The sequence below is a fragment of the Sus scrofa genome, chromosome 14 (assembly GCF_054392235.1).
Source record: "Sus scrofa isolate SSC_HxYL_T2T_F1_AM1 chromosome 14, Sscrofa_HxYL_maternal_Yorkshire_Landrace_v2.0, whole genome shotgun sequence".
Taxonomy (NCBI): Eukaryota; Metazoa; Chordata; class Mammalia; order Artiodactyla; family Suidae; genus Sus; species Sus scrofa.
The window spans coordinates 91518380-91533113 of NC_139396.1; the positions used below are offsets into that span (position 1 = coordinate 91518380).

The 14734-nt window shown below is 34.3% G+C and overlaps 1 protein-coding gene and 1 non-coding gene across 6 annotated transcripts in view; both read right to left on the reverse strand.

Moving 5' to 3' along the window:
* CTNNA3 (catenin alpha 3) overlaps positions 1–14734 on the reverse strand; it is a 1780789-nt gene that overhangs the window by 133013 nt on the left and 1633042 nt on the right. The window lies entirely within an intron of this gene.
* LOC146396851 (U6 spliceosomal RNA) lies at positions 8039–8145 on the reverse strand. The gene has a single exon (XR_014828611.1). It is a non-coding gene; the product is annotated as a U6 spliceosomal RNA (small nuclear RNA).

Genomic DNA, 14734 nt, shown 5'->3' on the forward strand with positions numbered 1-14734 from the left:
CCCTTAGCTATAACAAATGAGCCAGTTTTGAAATATAAAATGTTTTTTCCTATCAGCACACTGTACAAGACTACCAGTTCCCACTGGCATCTGGGAGTTGCTTCATTATACAAGGAGAAAATTGAAGAAAAGCCCCACGGGCATATGTCCTGAATGCTGTCACAACAGGTGACATATATGTGATGTTACTCACCTTGACATCTCTTGGTATTCTATTATGAATCTGAGAGAGTGTGTTTTCACTTGTGTGTTGCAACTGCCTCGGGTACCCTGGTGCTAGCCATGTTCTTCAGCAGGGGTCAGCCAATACTCATTGTTAAAGAGTACTCTAACTCATGGTGGCCAGCTGGCAAGCTGACAGTCCTGTAATGCGTGAATCTGTCCCTTCTAATCTAATATTTTGTAGGAGGTAGATCTCAAGGGATATCATGATGTTTGTTATGGTGTAAGTTATGGCCTAAAAATGTAAACTTTTTACATTTTAAAATGTAAAAAAAATACAAAATTTTTTTATATTTTTACATTATTTAACAAAATGTAAAACAAAATGCACATTTTTACATTTTGCTAAAAATGGCAACTTTTTAAAAATAAAGTCTCAATGCTTTAGAATCACATTCTTTATCCAGAAAAATCAGGAGGATTCCAAACCAAATTTTCTAGCTATTTTAAACAATACCCTTTAACAATTGCCTATTTTGAAATTTATTAGACATTCCTATCTGAGGAAATTTCATCTCTTCATTTCTGGCAATGCAGAATATAATTTATTCCCTTAGCTACTGCACGTCATCCTTTAGCTCTCTTTTTAATATTATTTAACCAAGAATCAGGATCCTTGAGGATTGAGCCATGCCATTTTGTGGCCAAACTATTTCAACCTGTCTCTACCATCTGCTGTTGACTATAAGGTTTCTCATTCCCCACCATGCATTCTGTTGGCATTTCTCACATTCTAAGTTTTGTGGGATTCTGTCAGGAATTTAAAATTCCACATTAGCTTTTTCCTAGGGCCTTTTTCTCTTGCCTATTCATATAATTTTTTAAAGAATTTAGAAACATTTGAAAATAATAGGCAGGATTTCTTATGTCCCTACTTTACACTGAACAATTTTATATGCATGATTTATGTAATTATCACAGCAAGCCTATAAGGTGGGTTTTGCTTTCCTCATTTTAATGATGAAAAAAAAGAAAAAAATAATAGAAAAATATGAAGTTGAGAGAGTGTAAATGATGTGTCCACACCAAAAAAAGCATCAAGTAACCAAGTCAGGTTTCAAATATGGTGTGTTGGATTCAGAAGCCAGTATTTACCAAACAAATGGTAACTTCTGGCATTGTCCACTGTGCATAGTACTTTCATATGTGCCTGGCAAAATTCAAAAAGTTAATGTTCTGGGAAAAAAGAAAAAACAATAAAAAAAAACCAACAACAGAAAAGTCTTAAACATATAGAATATTGTTGACACTGTTTATCTTAATTAAGCAGATATTAGAAGGTTTCCTGTGTATTATGAGCTAAAAGAAACATCTCAGAAGCCAAGGTACTCCATACTCCATGTTAGGAAGAAAAGTCAGTCACGTCAATATGCGTTCACGACAAAGCTCTAGGTTTCTTCTACCTAAATGCCAAATTGTTGTGACTTCTTTGCTTTCTGCTCAAATAATGTATACTTGAAAATTTGCTGTGGCACTACAAACCCTGCTCATAAATCACCCTGAAAAAGCAAAACATAAGGTAAAAGATATTACATTAAAATATTACTGTTATAACATTAAAATATTCTGTTTAATGTATATTTATGTATTTATTATTTTGATATTTCTAATGATATCTTTACTAAAGCTTCCTTTTAACAACAAAGATGCTCTGGCTATGCTTAAAAATAAAATGAAAAAGCAAGTATTGATATTGCTATTATATATTTCTACCCCATCTCACTTGAGAGTATTATGGTACCAGATTCAAATTTAGATTTCCATTTTTTTCTTTTACATTGAAGAACTACTGAAAGTACAAGCATATTCGCTAGACTATTCAATTCCAATCTGAATAAAGAAACTAACTGCAGCTCTTTTTTTCAATAGAGACGTGACTACTTGGGTCTGCAAGGGATCCATGGACACAAAAATATTCCCATTTCTGAGCCCATTAAGATGGTTCTGTATCACATGTACAAAAACTTTTTAATAATTTGTGAAAGAAAAGCAGGCTAATGAGTATTTGATATTATAATATTTTAAATTTCTAAATATATTTTCATACCCAGGCTATAGTTTTCTTCTTTCTTGACATAGCCTATCTTCAGAAGCTCATTGGCTCTTAACACCTTTAACAATTATCTCTTTGAGAATAATTCCCAGATTTATATTGATATCCAATATTATTCCAAATTCGTGTTCCTCTTTCCAATAGGAAATCAGCTATTTTCATGTACACATTTTATCCGATATCCAAAATATTGGTATTTAAATTCATTATCCTCAAAATGATCTTTTTTTTCAAAATTCACACCACAAAAAAAAGCACCTTTATCTCCCCCTATTTTTTACTTACAGCACGAGAGTCTTCTTAAGCACTTGGCATTCATGAGATTTTCTAAGTTGAAATTCCTACTCCAAACCCTTCATGATATTGCTCCCAATTCCATATCAGTACTTTCTCCTGCTTCTCTTTCTTCTAATCATGCTCTACATTTCATATTCCTTTGCTGAGGTGCTTTTCCTCCTCCTCATTCCTCCACTCATTCAAGACTGAGCTCAGATATTTTCTATTCTGTAAAGTCTTTATTAATTCTTAAGGCATATCTGGTTACTCCCTGGGTTCCTATAGTTACATTTATTCCTCCTCTAATTTCTATAATCTTGAAGGTAGAAAGAAAATCCAAATCTAGATTTAACCTTTTATATGAAGAATGGAATCCAGTATATAATAGGTACTCACCTATATTTTTAAATGCATGCATAAATAAATGAATGAGTACATGAATGAAAAAACAATTCAGTAAATCTTTCACTTAGCATCTTTGTAAACTTTATATCGCTGCATTTCATTTTATCTTATTTACTTGAAATATAATTCCTCAGGTAGTTAATATCTGTTTAAACTAAAAAGGCAAAACTTCCATTAAATATGTTAAATGAATTAATTCATCTTCTTTTTCCAAATTCACAGTATGTTGATAACCTTTAAAAACATTTTGTAGATACCAAATAGTTATAAGTTCTCCATAAGCCAACTGTGAATAAGTTCCCCACATATGTCTGCAAATTATTATAAACAACAACAAAATAAGAGTTTTTAATATTCAAAGGGAAAATAATACATTCAATGTTTTTATGCCTACAAATCATTTCCTTTCACTTTTATTTCTACTTTCCTACATACTATCAATTTCATCAGATCGGAAATTTGACAGTAACCTTTCCTGAAGTTTTAGTTTTTCCCTGTAGGACATAACAAAATATTTTCCACAATGATAGAATTTGGAAACTTAGGGTATTTTCTTAAGGAAAACGTGAGGTATATTCTCCCCCTTCGAAAACATTCAATTGAAAAAATATTTAATTTATAACTTTGGATGTTTTGGCCTCCACAATGATGAAATTATGATGCTCTTTCTTTCATTTTTATTTTTTGCCTTTTGTTGTTAGACAAAAATATTTTAATCTAATAAAAACCCATGGATTAATATCTGTAAGATAATTCCATTTTTTTATAATAAAAATAGAGTCTAACAACATAAACATAAAAATTTGAAAGCAGAGAGTAAGCTTCCATGGAGATAGCAAAATCATTGAATAGCTGCTTTGCCACATTATGCGCAAAGAAAGGCGGCATCAGACGCTAAAAGTCGTGGTCATTATAATGATAATGATAATACATATCTATAGAGTTGCATGCAATCTGCCAGCACTCTTGCTGGCAGGACAACACAGAAAGGACATAGCTAATGAGTTTATGACAATCAATGTAAGGGCACTGAGATCAACTTTTAGCCACCATCAGAGAACATGGTCACAAAATGTAAGTATTGAAGCTTGCCTTCAAGGTGGATACTTGGATCAAGTGAACAATAAGACAGGTAGAGGGAATTATATGTAATCAATGTAGAGTGCTCAACAGAAACCAAAGATTTAAAGAAAGCAAGAAAGTCTATCCAGAGTAAGGATCCTTCTGACCCAAATTAAAAATGGATAAGCAATGAGATCCTGCAGTATAGCACTGGGAACTATGTCTAGTCACTTATGGTGGAGCATGATAATGTGAGAAGAGAATGTATGTATGACTGGGTCACCTTGCTGTACAGTAGAAAATTGACAGAACACTGTAAACTAACTATGATAGAAAAAATAAAAAAACATTAAAAGTGACTTAAGCAACTACATGCAAGAGTAGTCAGTATTAGTATCTCTTTGATGCTTCCTCTCTATACCAACTCCTAGTATAAAAACACCCCTGATCAGAAGGAAAGAATAGGTGAAATGCACAATCTGAAGCCCAAGAAAAGGACAGAAGGAGGCAGTGGTTGGATAAAAGCAGAGTTGAGATTTTGTACGTCATGTGGTCAAGAAAAACAAACAGATCAAGAGAGTGGTGGTTACAGTATGAGCCAAGCAGTCTTGGCAGTATAAGAAAAAAAAAAGGAAAAGTGAAATGACTAAAGGTGGAGGAAAAACTGAAAGTATCTAAGGCAAGGGAACATGATAAGATCTAGGATAAGGCATTAAAATTTTTAGAAGTGAGATAATTAGATATAGGTGTGGGAATTTAAGATTTTAAATGTGAAAAAATAGCCTATTTGTAGACTATACTTACCAAAGTACTGTCAAAGGGATAATAAACTCCAAACTGCACTAATTAAGGGTTCTTGAAGCACAGCAGGAATCAGAATGATAAAATTAGTTATACTTACAAAGGCTCATCTATTGGAATAAACCATTGTTTTTTCTTTTTCTTTTTTAAATTTTTTAAAAAAAATTATTGAAGTATAGTTGATTTACAGTGTTGTGATAATTTCTGCAATACAACAGTGATTGAGTTATACATGTACACATATCCATTCCCTTTCAGATTCTTTTCTCATGTAGATTATCACAAAATATTGGGTAGAGTTCCTTGGGCTATATATACAGCAGGTCCCCATTGGCCAGTCATTCCATATACCACAGTGTGCATATTGTCAGTTCCAACCCCGCAGTCCATGCCTCCCCCCATCACCTATCCCATTTGGTAACCATAAGTTTGTTTTCAAAGTCTATGAGCCTGTTTCTATTCTCCAAATAAGTTCATTTATATCCTTTAAATTTATTTTTAGTTTTGTCTTTTTTTTTAGGGCCACATCCGCAGCAGAGGGAAGTTCCCAGATTAGGGATCAAATCAGAGCTGTAGCTGCTGGCCTATACCACTGCTATAGCAACAAGGGATCTGAGCCATGTCTGGGACCTACACCACAGCTCATAGCAATGTTGGATCCTTAACCCACTGAGCGAGGCAATCCAACCCACATCTTCATGGATGCCAGTCAGGTTTGCTACTGCTGAGTACGACAGACAGGAACTTCCTGTATTCTTTTTTTTAGATTCCACATATAAGTGATATGATATGATGTTTGTCTTTCTCTGACTTAGTATGATAATCCTAATCAATCAGTGAGATACACCACATGAACAAACAGAAGGATAAAAACCACATGATCATCTCAATAGATGCAGAAAAAGCTTTTGACAAAAATCCAACACCCATTTTTGATTAAAAAAACAAAAAAACTCTCCAGAAAGTGGGCATAGAGGGAACATACCTCAACATAATAAAGGTCATATATGACAAACCCACAGCTAACATCATTCTCAATAGTGGAAAGTTTAAAGAATTTCTGCTAAGATGAGGAACAAGACAAGGATGTACTTTTCTTTTAACCAGTTACTTTTAAACTCATTGGACCATTTGTTTAGAATACAGATTGCTTTTTTTCCTATAAGAATAAATAATTTGTTTTTAAATATTAAATTAATTCAATGCTGTTTATATAATTATCCATCACCATCTCAAATAAATGATTATCAGTTAATACTACAATACAGCTCTGACCCACAATGTCTGCGCTAAGTCAAGAAATTAAGCCACCGCCAATAGCTATTGACTCAGAATCATCAGGACTTGGGCAAAAACAGCCAGCCCAAGTCTATTTGTCCCTGCTTTAAATTCGGTAACAATCAGATAAAGCAAAATGTGCCATCCCAACCAATTACATAACACGCCCTGCTTCTAGTTATCCCACCTTCATCTTGTGTCAACAATCTCCAATCAGAAATACAAAAGGTCTTTCCTGCTTTTTTTTTTTTTTTTTTCCATTTTAGGGCTTTTCCTCTTCCCTGTCTGCCTTTGTGTCCCTGCCAAAAGAAAATGATGATGGCAGACTTTTTCTGATATAGTGAGCTCTGAAAAAAAGTTTCTGTATGTTCTCATTTGGGTAGTCTTTGTTTTATCCTACATTTCTAAGTTTAGTTTCCAATGTTATAAGACAATGCATAATTTAATTCTATCCTGAAATCTCTGCAGATTCACAAAGTACAGAGCTATTTTGCTACTTGGAAATTGGCATAGTCATGGCATCAAATTCTCTGATAAATTCACTGCAGACATTGAAATGCCAGATTTCAGGTAAAGGTGTCTTCCCCCTCGCTCTCAGTTAATATTGACAATTTCTAAGATGTTATATAACCTGAGCTTTGCCCATTAGTTATCATGTTGGAACATATGCAAATTTTGACCATGTAAAAATAACTGGGAGACAGAATTATTCTCTTTTATGTTAAAGTATTTCTCATGGGCATTACTAAATAATGTTTCCAGTGAGTCAAGGCTCCACAAAGTAAAACAAACCAGTTCTATACAAGGAGAATATTCATGCAAAAGGCAATAATAAAAACTCATAATTATTCTAATACACTGTCCAAGAGAATAAAAGAGTCATCATTGTAGAACCAGAAAAATAATTCTTCCTCCCTGGTAGAATATTTATTTCAAATATAAAAATGAATGACTTCTTAAAGTTATAAATTGGAAAGCCAGAAGTGCTTTTTCAAAATCTTAAGTGATCTACATATCTCATATTTTATATTTTCAATTATTTGCTATATATGTATGTATATTTTTGATACACATGAGAAAGAGAATTAGGTTGCCTTATAAAGTAAAAATTACCTTTCTCTGCCCTTATAGTTTAAATCATAAGACCTAAGACTGCTTTTAAAAGGAAGAAATATAAAACTTAACCAATATTTCTCATTCTCTTTGCTGTATTGGCTAAATCATTTAAATTGCTATTGTTGTTAACACACTATATTCAAATATAAATGTTTTACCTCAGAAAGCAAAACAAGTCAGGTGCAAAGAGATTGTGTATTTAATAAACAGAATGATGTGAGGTATAGAACACATAAATTTCATACATTTCAAATATGCTTCTGAAAAGGCTTTAATTCTGAGGTCCTAGCTGGATAGAGGCAAGGTGAGTTTCTACCCCTTCCTCTGCTCATTTTCTAATTCACTTTTCAAGATTGTATCTTGGAAAAGGGAGGTTGGGTAAAAATGTTTCTTAAAGACAAGCCTGTGTGCAGTAGGAAGGACACAAAGGGTAAGAACAAACATACCCCACTTCCAAATCTAGTTCCCCATCTACCATCATCCTACAGCTGACTCACCTAAGGACTCCTTTTCTACAGATGAATGCAATATGATTTCTACCTGATTATTCATGACTGTGCTTTTCTTCCATGAGACAGCCTTTAAAGAACCTCTTCCCATTGCCTCATCATTACTTAGAATTGCCTGGATATAAGGAAAGCTGAGAGCTCAGTGCTTTACAGAAAACCCTTTTATGGTCACATACGCCTCCATACTCTAGGTTACTTCCTTTTAAAACTTTTTTTTTTATTAAAGTATAGTTGATTTATAATATTGTGTCAATTTCTGCTGCACAGCAAAGTGACACAGTCATACATGGTCTGGAAGCTTCCAAAAAAAAAAAAAAAAAGAAAGGGATACACCATGAATTTGCCTGTCATCCTTGAGCAGGGGCCATGCTAATCTTCTCTGTATCATTCCAATTTTAGTATATGTGCTGCTGAAGTGAGCACAGGTTAATTCCTTTTTAAATGCAATTCTCCTATCTTATTTTCTTTCCCTTTTAAAACATTTTGTTGAAGTATAGTTAGGTTACCTCTTGAGTGCAGCAGGCCATGCTTAAAACAGTTAAAGTGACAAAACACCTGAGAACTGGCCCATTTGCAGACAGATGGGCTTATAAATATAAATGTAAACCAGAAGAATTACTGGTTGCGCTATTAACCACACAGGATCAGCCAGTTCCAGCCTGTTTGGAAATACAGCATACACAGTTTCTCTTGGGTAACTTAACAAAACTAAACAAAAAGTTGGTGCCCACACTTATTCAACATATGATTGGGCTTATGGTAAAATTTTAATTGAATTTGTTCAAGTTCCAATATTTTAGGGGTATTTGAATAACCTTGTGATTATCCACATTTGGCCAGTGAACTTTGGTCCTTTATCAGGAAAGTAATACCTATGAACAAAGAGATTATCTCAATTTACGTCATCAAAATATGTTTTAGTATGCATAAGCAGTTCTCTTCTCTTATTGAAAAATATCAATCTTGAAAAGTTCAGAGGTGAAGTTCTCTTGTGGTGCAAAAGGAGAATCTGAAATTGTTACTGCAGCAAATCGGGTCATTGCTATGGCACCAGTTCAGTCCCCAACCCTGGAACTTCCACATGCCCAGGGTGCAGCCAAAGGAAAAAAAAAAAAAGTTCAGGGAGGAATTGTTTCACTTTGATAGGAAATCAGCATCTACATGATTTGACACATAAGCCAACACAATTTTTGCAGCCTTTTCTCTCCAAATTTTTCGGGAAATCATTCTCACAAACACAGAGTTATGCAATTAGAATGCAATTAAAAATGCAGGGCTTTCCCATCCTTCTATAGTTAGATCAACATGCTAACAGAGATCCTTCAGCATTTGTTAGTCTCATGTGCCTGGGTTAAATAGACCCAGGTGAGAAAACCTTTGAAACCTTTACTTTCCCTATTTATATCTCAACTCCCAGCAAGTTTCTTCAGTCTCTCTTGGAGATGGATTTCTGCTGTCACCATGCCCACTCCTATTTTATTATCATTCCCTAAGATCTGTTTTCACCCTTCTGCTTTGCTACACATCTTCCTGTTATCCCAACCTCTTCTTTTGTTCTGTTCTATGCTGTCCTAGTTCAAAATTCTCCACTGTAGGTACTGGTATATCCTTAATACCAAGGATAGTGCCTGATATTCAGCAGATGTTCAGTAAATGAACGCCCCTCAACTTCTAGAAAAACCTACAAACTGATACATCATTTTTTTTTAAGCAAAACTGACTTGGCATGGCATCTTAAAATATAAAATTTGATAAGGATAGATACACTACCTTGGTATATTTTTGAATATGAAATTTAAAAATATTAGTGTTTAAGAAACATTTTTTTTCGCTAGGTATTTTAAGGGTTTTTTTTAACTGTTTCAATAGTAACATTAAAGTTGGTACATTCTTCATTCTTATAAATCATGCTTTGACAAAATATGAATATGATGCTTTATATTTCTTACTAGAGGAACAAATATCATTTTGTTGTCTTTTTACAATAAAATTTCAGCAACCTTAAAAATGCATTTAAAGTGACTGTAAAAGATATCATTAATTAACTAGAAAGTTCTACCTAAAGCCTGTCTTCTGTTCAGATGAGGTTAAAGATTAAATATTGTCAAGTGTTAACGTAAACCATGAAATGTAGAAACTAAGTTCAGTCAAGATACTACTTGGACAGAATTTACCTGAGGTAAAAAGGAAAGGAGGGCATAATTCATGAAGAAAACATTAAATATTTTAACCTCCAAGTATGATGAAAAGAAAACTTTCACAACTCTAGTAAATCTTAGTGGGCTTTCATGTTAAGATGGCAAATTATCACACATATATAATTTTCCTTCTTCTACAAGTACCACTGAAACTACAACTGAGCAGGTTTTATTTGTTTTCTTTTCTCTTTCTTTTCTTTCATTTTACTTCTTCTTTCAAAGACCTAAACCCATTATAATGGAGAGGAAAAAACTGGAGAAGAGACAACAGCAAGAAATATTAGAGAACTAGAAAACAGATGGCAATTGGGAAATATTATACTCAACCTGACAGAGTCACGGTCCAAATCAGTGGTGGGGAAACTAAGAATCAAACTGATTTAAACAGAAATGTTCATGTATGACTGAAATTTGGGGCAAAAGGAGAGATTTAATGAGGCAGTTTGATTCCTTCCTCTCTTCCATACTATGGAATAATTGCCTCTAACTCATCCCAGGAAAAGTTTCTGAGGAGAATAAAATAGTCTTTGCATTAGATGTTTTTAAGACTTATTTAAAGGTGTAGTATCTTTTACTGACCCCAGGGATATTATGTGAATGTGTGAATACTTAATAATAAATGTAGAGATTACTAGCCACTTGACACCTGTGTTCCCCAGAGCCCTTATGTTTCAGGCAAGAATTTGGCAGATGCTTCCCTGGGAAACTCATCATTACAAGGAGAAAGACTTGCTTTCCTCTAGCAAATCTTCTTAAGTCCTAAGTGTGAGTCCAGTAAAATAATGCTGAATTATTAGAAGATGCCACAGGCTCAGCGAAATAATGTTAACATAGCCCATGTGACTGTGCGAATGGTTCTTCATCAAGGAAAAATCGTATTTAACACCCTAAAGCCTAACATTTTCTGCCATGGAATGAGTGTACCACAGTGCTAGTGACAGAGATACATTTCTTTATTTATAACTGTGCGCAACCAGAGTTAAACCTGCTCCATGTCACATCAAGTTTTATAGAAGTAATTGTTCTACCCCCTGCAAATATACCCTATAATACTTTCTAAAACTTTATGAAGATGCTATTATTAGCTTAGATCGGAATTGCCAAATCCCATCTAACTACTGGATCTCTTAACTGTGCCTAGAACCTCATAGGTTGAGTCTCTGCCAGCAGTGCCAATCCAAAAGTGCCTGTTATTTTTGCCACATGACATACTTAGATTAATTTTCTTGCTGTCCTGACACTCGTGATTATAGTTCTTGAATGGACTCCCATTTCCTGCTGCATTTAAAACAAAAAAATCCCTGCCCATTTTCTAATGCCTTTTATAATCTATCACTTTCTTTATGCTCATCTTTTTTCTCATTTTTTAAATCATAGTTGATTTAAAATGCTGTGCCCATTTCTGCTGTGCAGCAAAGTGGCCCAGTCATACATATATATATACCTATTTTTTTTCTCACATCATCTTCCATAATGGTCTATCCCAAAAGATTGGTCACAGTTCCCTATGCAATACAGTAGAACCTCATTGCTTATCCATTCTAAATGGAATAGTTTGTATCTACCAACCCCAAACTCCCAGTTCATCTCACTTCCCAACCCCTTGGCAGCTACAAGTCTGTTCTTTATGTCAGTGAGACTGTTTCTGTTTTGTAGATAGATGCGTTTGTGCCATATTTGAGAGTCCACATACAAGTGATATCAAATGCTATTTGTCTTTCTCTTTCTGACCTACTTCACTTAGTATGAGAATCTCTAGTTTTATCCATGTTGCTGCAAATGGCATTATTTTGTTCTTTTTTATGGCATGCCCATCTTAACTTCTTCTTGTATTTATATAGTTTTCTGAAATCCCCCAAATGGATCTAACTCATTCCTACTTCCTGGCCTCCACCCTGTGGGTTTGACACTTATCTCCCTCCATAATCTAACCCCCATACCTCACGCCCAGTCTCATACAAACTTCTTTCACTTTTTTATTTTTTTTTGGTTGGTTCTCTGCTTACTATATTCTCTACTGCCAATCTCTCTCTTCTGAAATCCTAATGTATTTACATATAGAAGCATAAAATGCATTAAACACATTGTTATTTTTAATGTGTCAGTTTTCTTTCTCCTCAAGGACTAGGTCTTGTCTTGTGTTTAGTACAAGGGTAAAGACTTGTAATACAATGAGTCAGTATCAAGATTCTGAAATTGGGCCAACTCCAATTCAAACTCAGTCTCATTTGTGTATCCCTGAGCAATTTATTTGACCTCCACGAATCTCACTTTAACAATAAAATGGAAAATATAATAATCAAACTGTCCCAAAAATAAGATGAGAAAAAAAATATTCATTATAGTGCAGTACATACTAAGCATTCAAAATTCACTATTATACCTCTCATCAAAAATAAAATAGTAAAGAAAATGAGTGAACAGAACATTCAGTGACAATTTATAAAGGATAATTTATTATTTTCTCTATTTACTGTTCACAAATATATGACTATTTTTTTAAATCTGTATGTGGGAGAGAGAATATACTACTACCAAATGGTCCAGTACTTGTTGACAAATACTGTTCTGGCAGCTGTGACCCCCCCCCCATTGTCATAGGTCCCATTACAAACAAGCTAAAACACCCACAATGACAAAATATGACACAAGTGGAACTAAGAAATAAGCTACATTAAAAAAAAAATAAAAAGCTGCTAAGCTCAAAAAAACAGTGTAGTATCTGAGAAAAACTCATAAAACAGAATCAGAAGTGAAAATAAGAACAAGGTTTCCTCCATTTTAAAACAATTGGAGATTTATCACAGTTTATATGAGCTGAAATTAAACTGAATGTGGATGAAGTTCAAGTGCAAAGACTGTCAGAATCTGAAATGCAGTTCCTCCACCCTACCTTTACTGTGAGCTGAACACACACTACTCCTGTTCTACAGATGCATTTGGCAGTGACACCTATAGATTGTGAGAATACTGGATGGTTTAGCTATTGCAAAATATGAAATGTGTCTACTTTCCAATGAGTTATCACTCTGTGGAGTTGTAAATCTTCTTCTAACACCCCAGTTACAGATAATGACACCCTCAGAGTCACTGAACATCCTTTCCAAAGTCATATTTCAGCAACCTTTTCCCACTCAATTCAAAGTACATCAACAGTAAAACATTAATTCCTCTGGGAGGGAAACAGTTGCAGAGCAGGGAGAACTGTACTAGAGTCTGGTATCTTCATCGCCTGTTGGTGACAGATCCTTACATTTCCACTTTTCGTCTTGATAAAATCATGTACAAGCCCCTATGTCCTTGTCTTTTGAAGTAAAAATCCGACTCAAGAGTTTATGATTGGGAAATGTGAAGATGTAAAAACAAAGAATAGCTGTTCATCTGGGGAACTGGTAAAAATTTAGATTCTAAATCTGCTACATAGCAGAATTACTGAACTCCCAGGGCTCTGAAAGATACAGATAAAAGGCTGACACACATTCTTAAATTGTACTGGAAGCAGAACCCCTTCCCCCTCCAGATGATAGCTGCCAACTACAGGAACTTAGACCCTAGACTAGTTGGAACCAGAAGATTGATGATGCTGACTCCCAATTAACTAACCACCAACCAATCAGAAGAATGTCCATGAGCTTATCATGTCCTACTCCTTAAACCATTTCTGTAAGACCCCTAACTACCCCCTCCAGGCTGGGACACAGTCTTGAGGGCACTAGGCTGCTGTGGGCCACTTAGCCTGGCATAGAAATAAAACTTCTCTTTTCTACTTCATCCAAAACTGTCTCCAAGATACAATTCAGTGCCAGTGTACAGATTGTACAACCTTACTTTCCAACCTTATTTCCCTTCTGTCCTGGTCTGGGCCCAGTCAGTTATTTCAATACATCCTTTCTAGCTGTTTCAATTCTCTCATCCCCTTCAATTCTGCTACAAATCCTTTATGTCCAAGGACTTTAGGTAAATCTAATTCCCTAGTTCTCTCAGAACAGGTGAAGATAATCTATTCACTCTGCTACTAGGGTTAGGACTAGGGTTAGTATTAGGTTTTGAACTGTTTAAAAAAAACATAAATAAATGAACAAATGAATAATCTTTCAGGTGGGCTACCTGTTATATTCCCAGATCTGTTTCTCTTCTGCTACCGCAGCTCTCACTCTACTTTCCTCTTTTCAAGTCTTTACATCTTCCACAGTTGATGTCACTTAGCAAAGAGAAGTTATAAGGCATTTATTTCCTCAAATTCTCACATTTATTCATACATGTCCCTCATCTTTCCCCATGGTTTCTGAAAAAGGTTTCCTGTATGCCTCTGTTAAATGATTTTTGAGGGTATTTATACTTATATATTTTTAAACTGCTAAGCTTGCTACATTTACACATTAGAAATACTGATATATCTAGCATATTTTATAAAATGATTGAATTTTTATACTCACAGATTTTCTTCTCTAAATCTTTCCTATTTTGTAACTTCTACTGCATCATATTAATTTAACCAACTAATATGAAAATTTTATTTTATATATCCCTTGAAAATTTTAAAAGGCATTATACGCATTCTTTACATAGAAAATTATAGTATTAATATTTCTAAATTCTCCCTGAATATAAAAACAGAACATTTTAACTCTGATCTTAAACATTTACATGTTCCCTATGTAATACCATTACATCAAATAGTCTTTTTGTATGTGTGTTGTCACTATTGTTCTGCCAAAGCTTATTTGACTATGCCACTAATATTTTCTGATTTCATAGTTTACCTCAGTTCTCCTATATGAATTCTTCCTTAAAAATTACAGCTTATGATTATG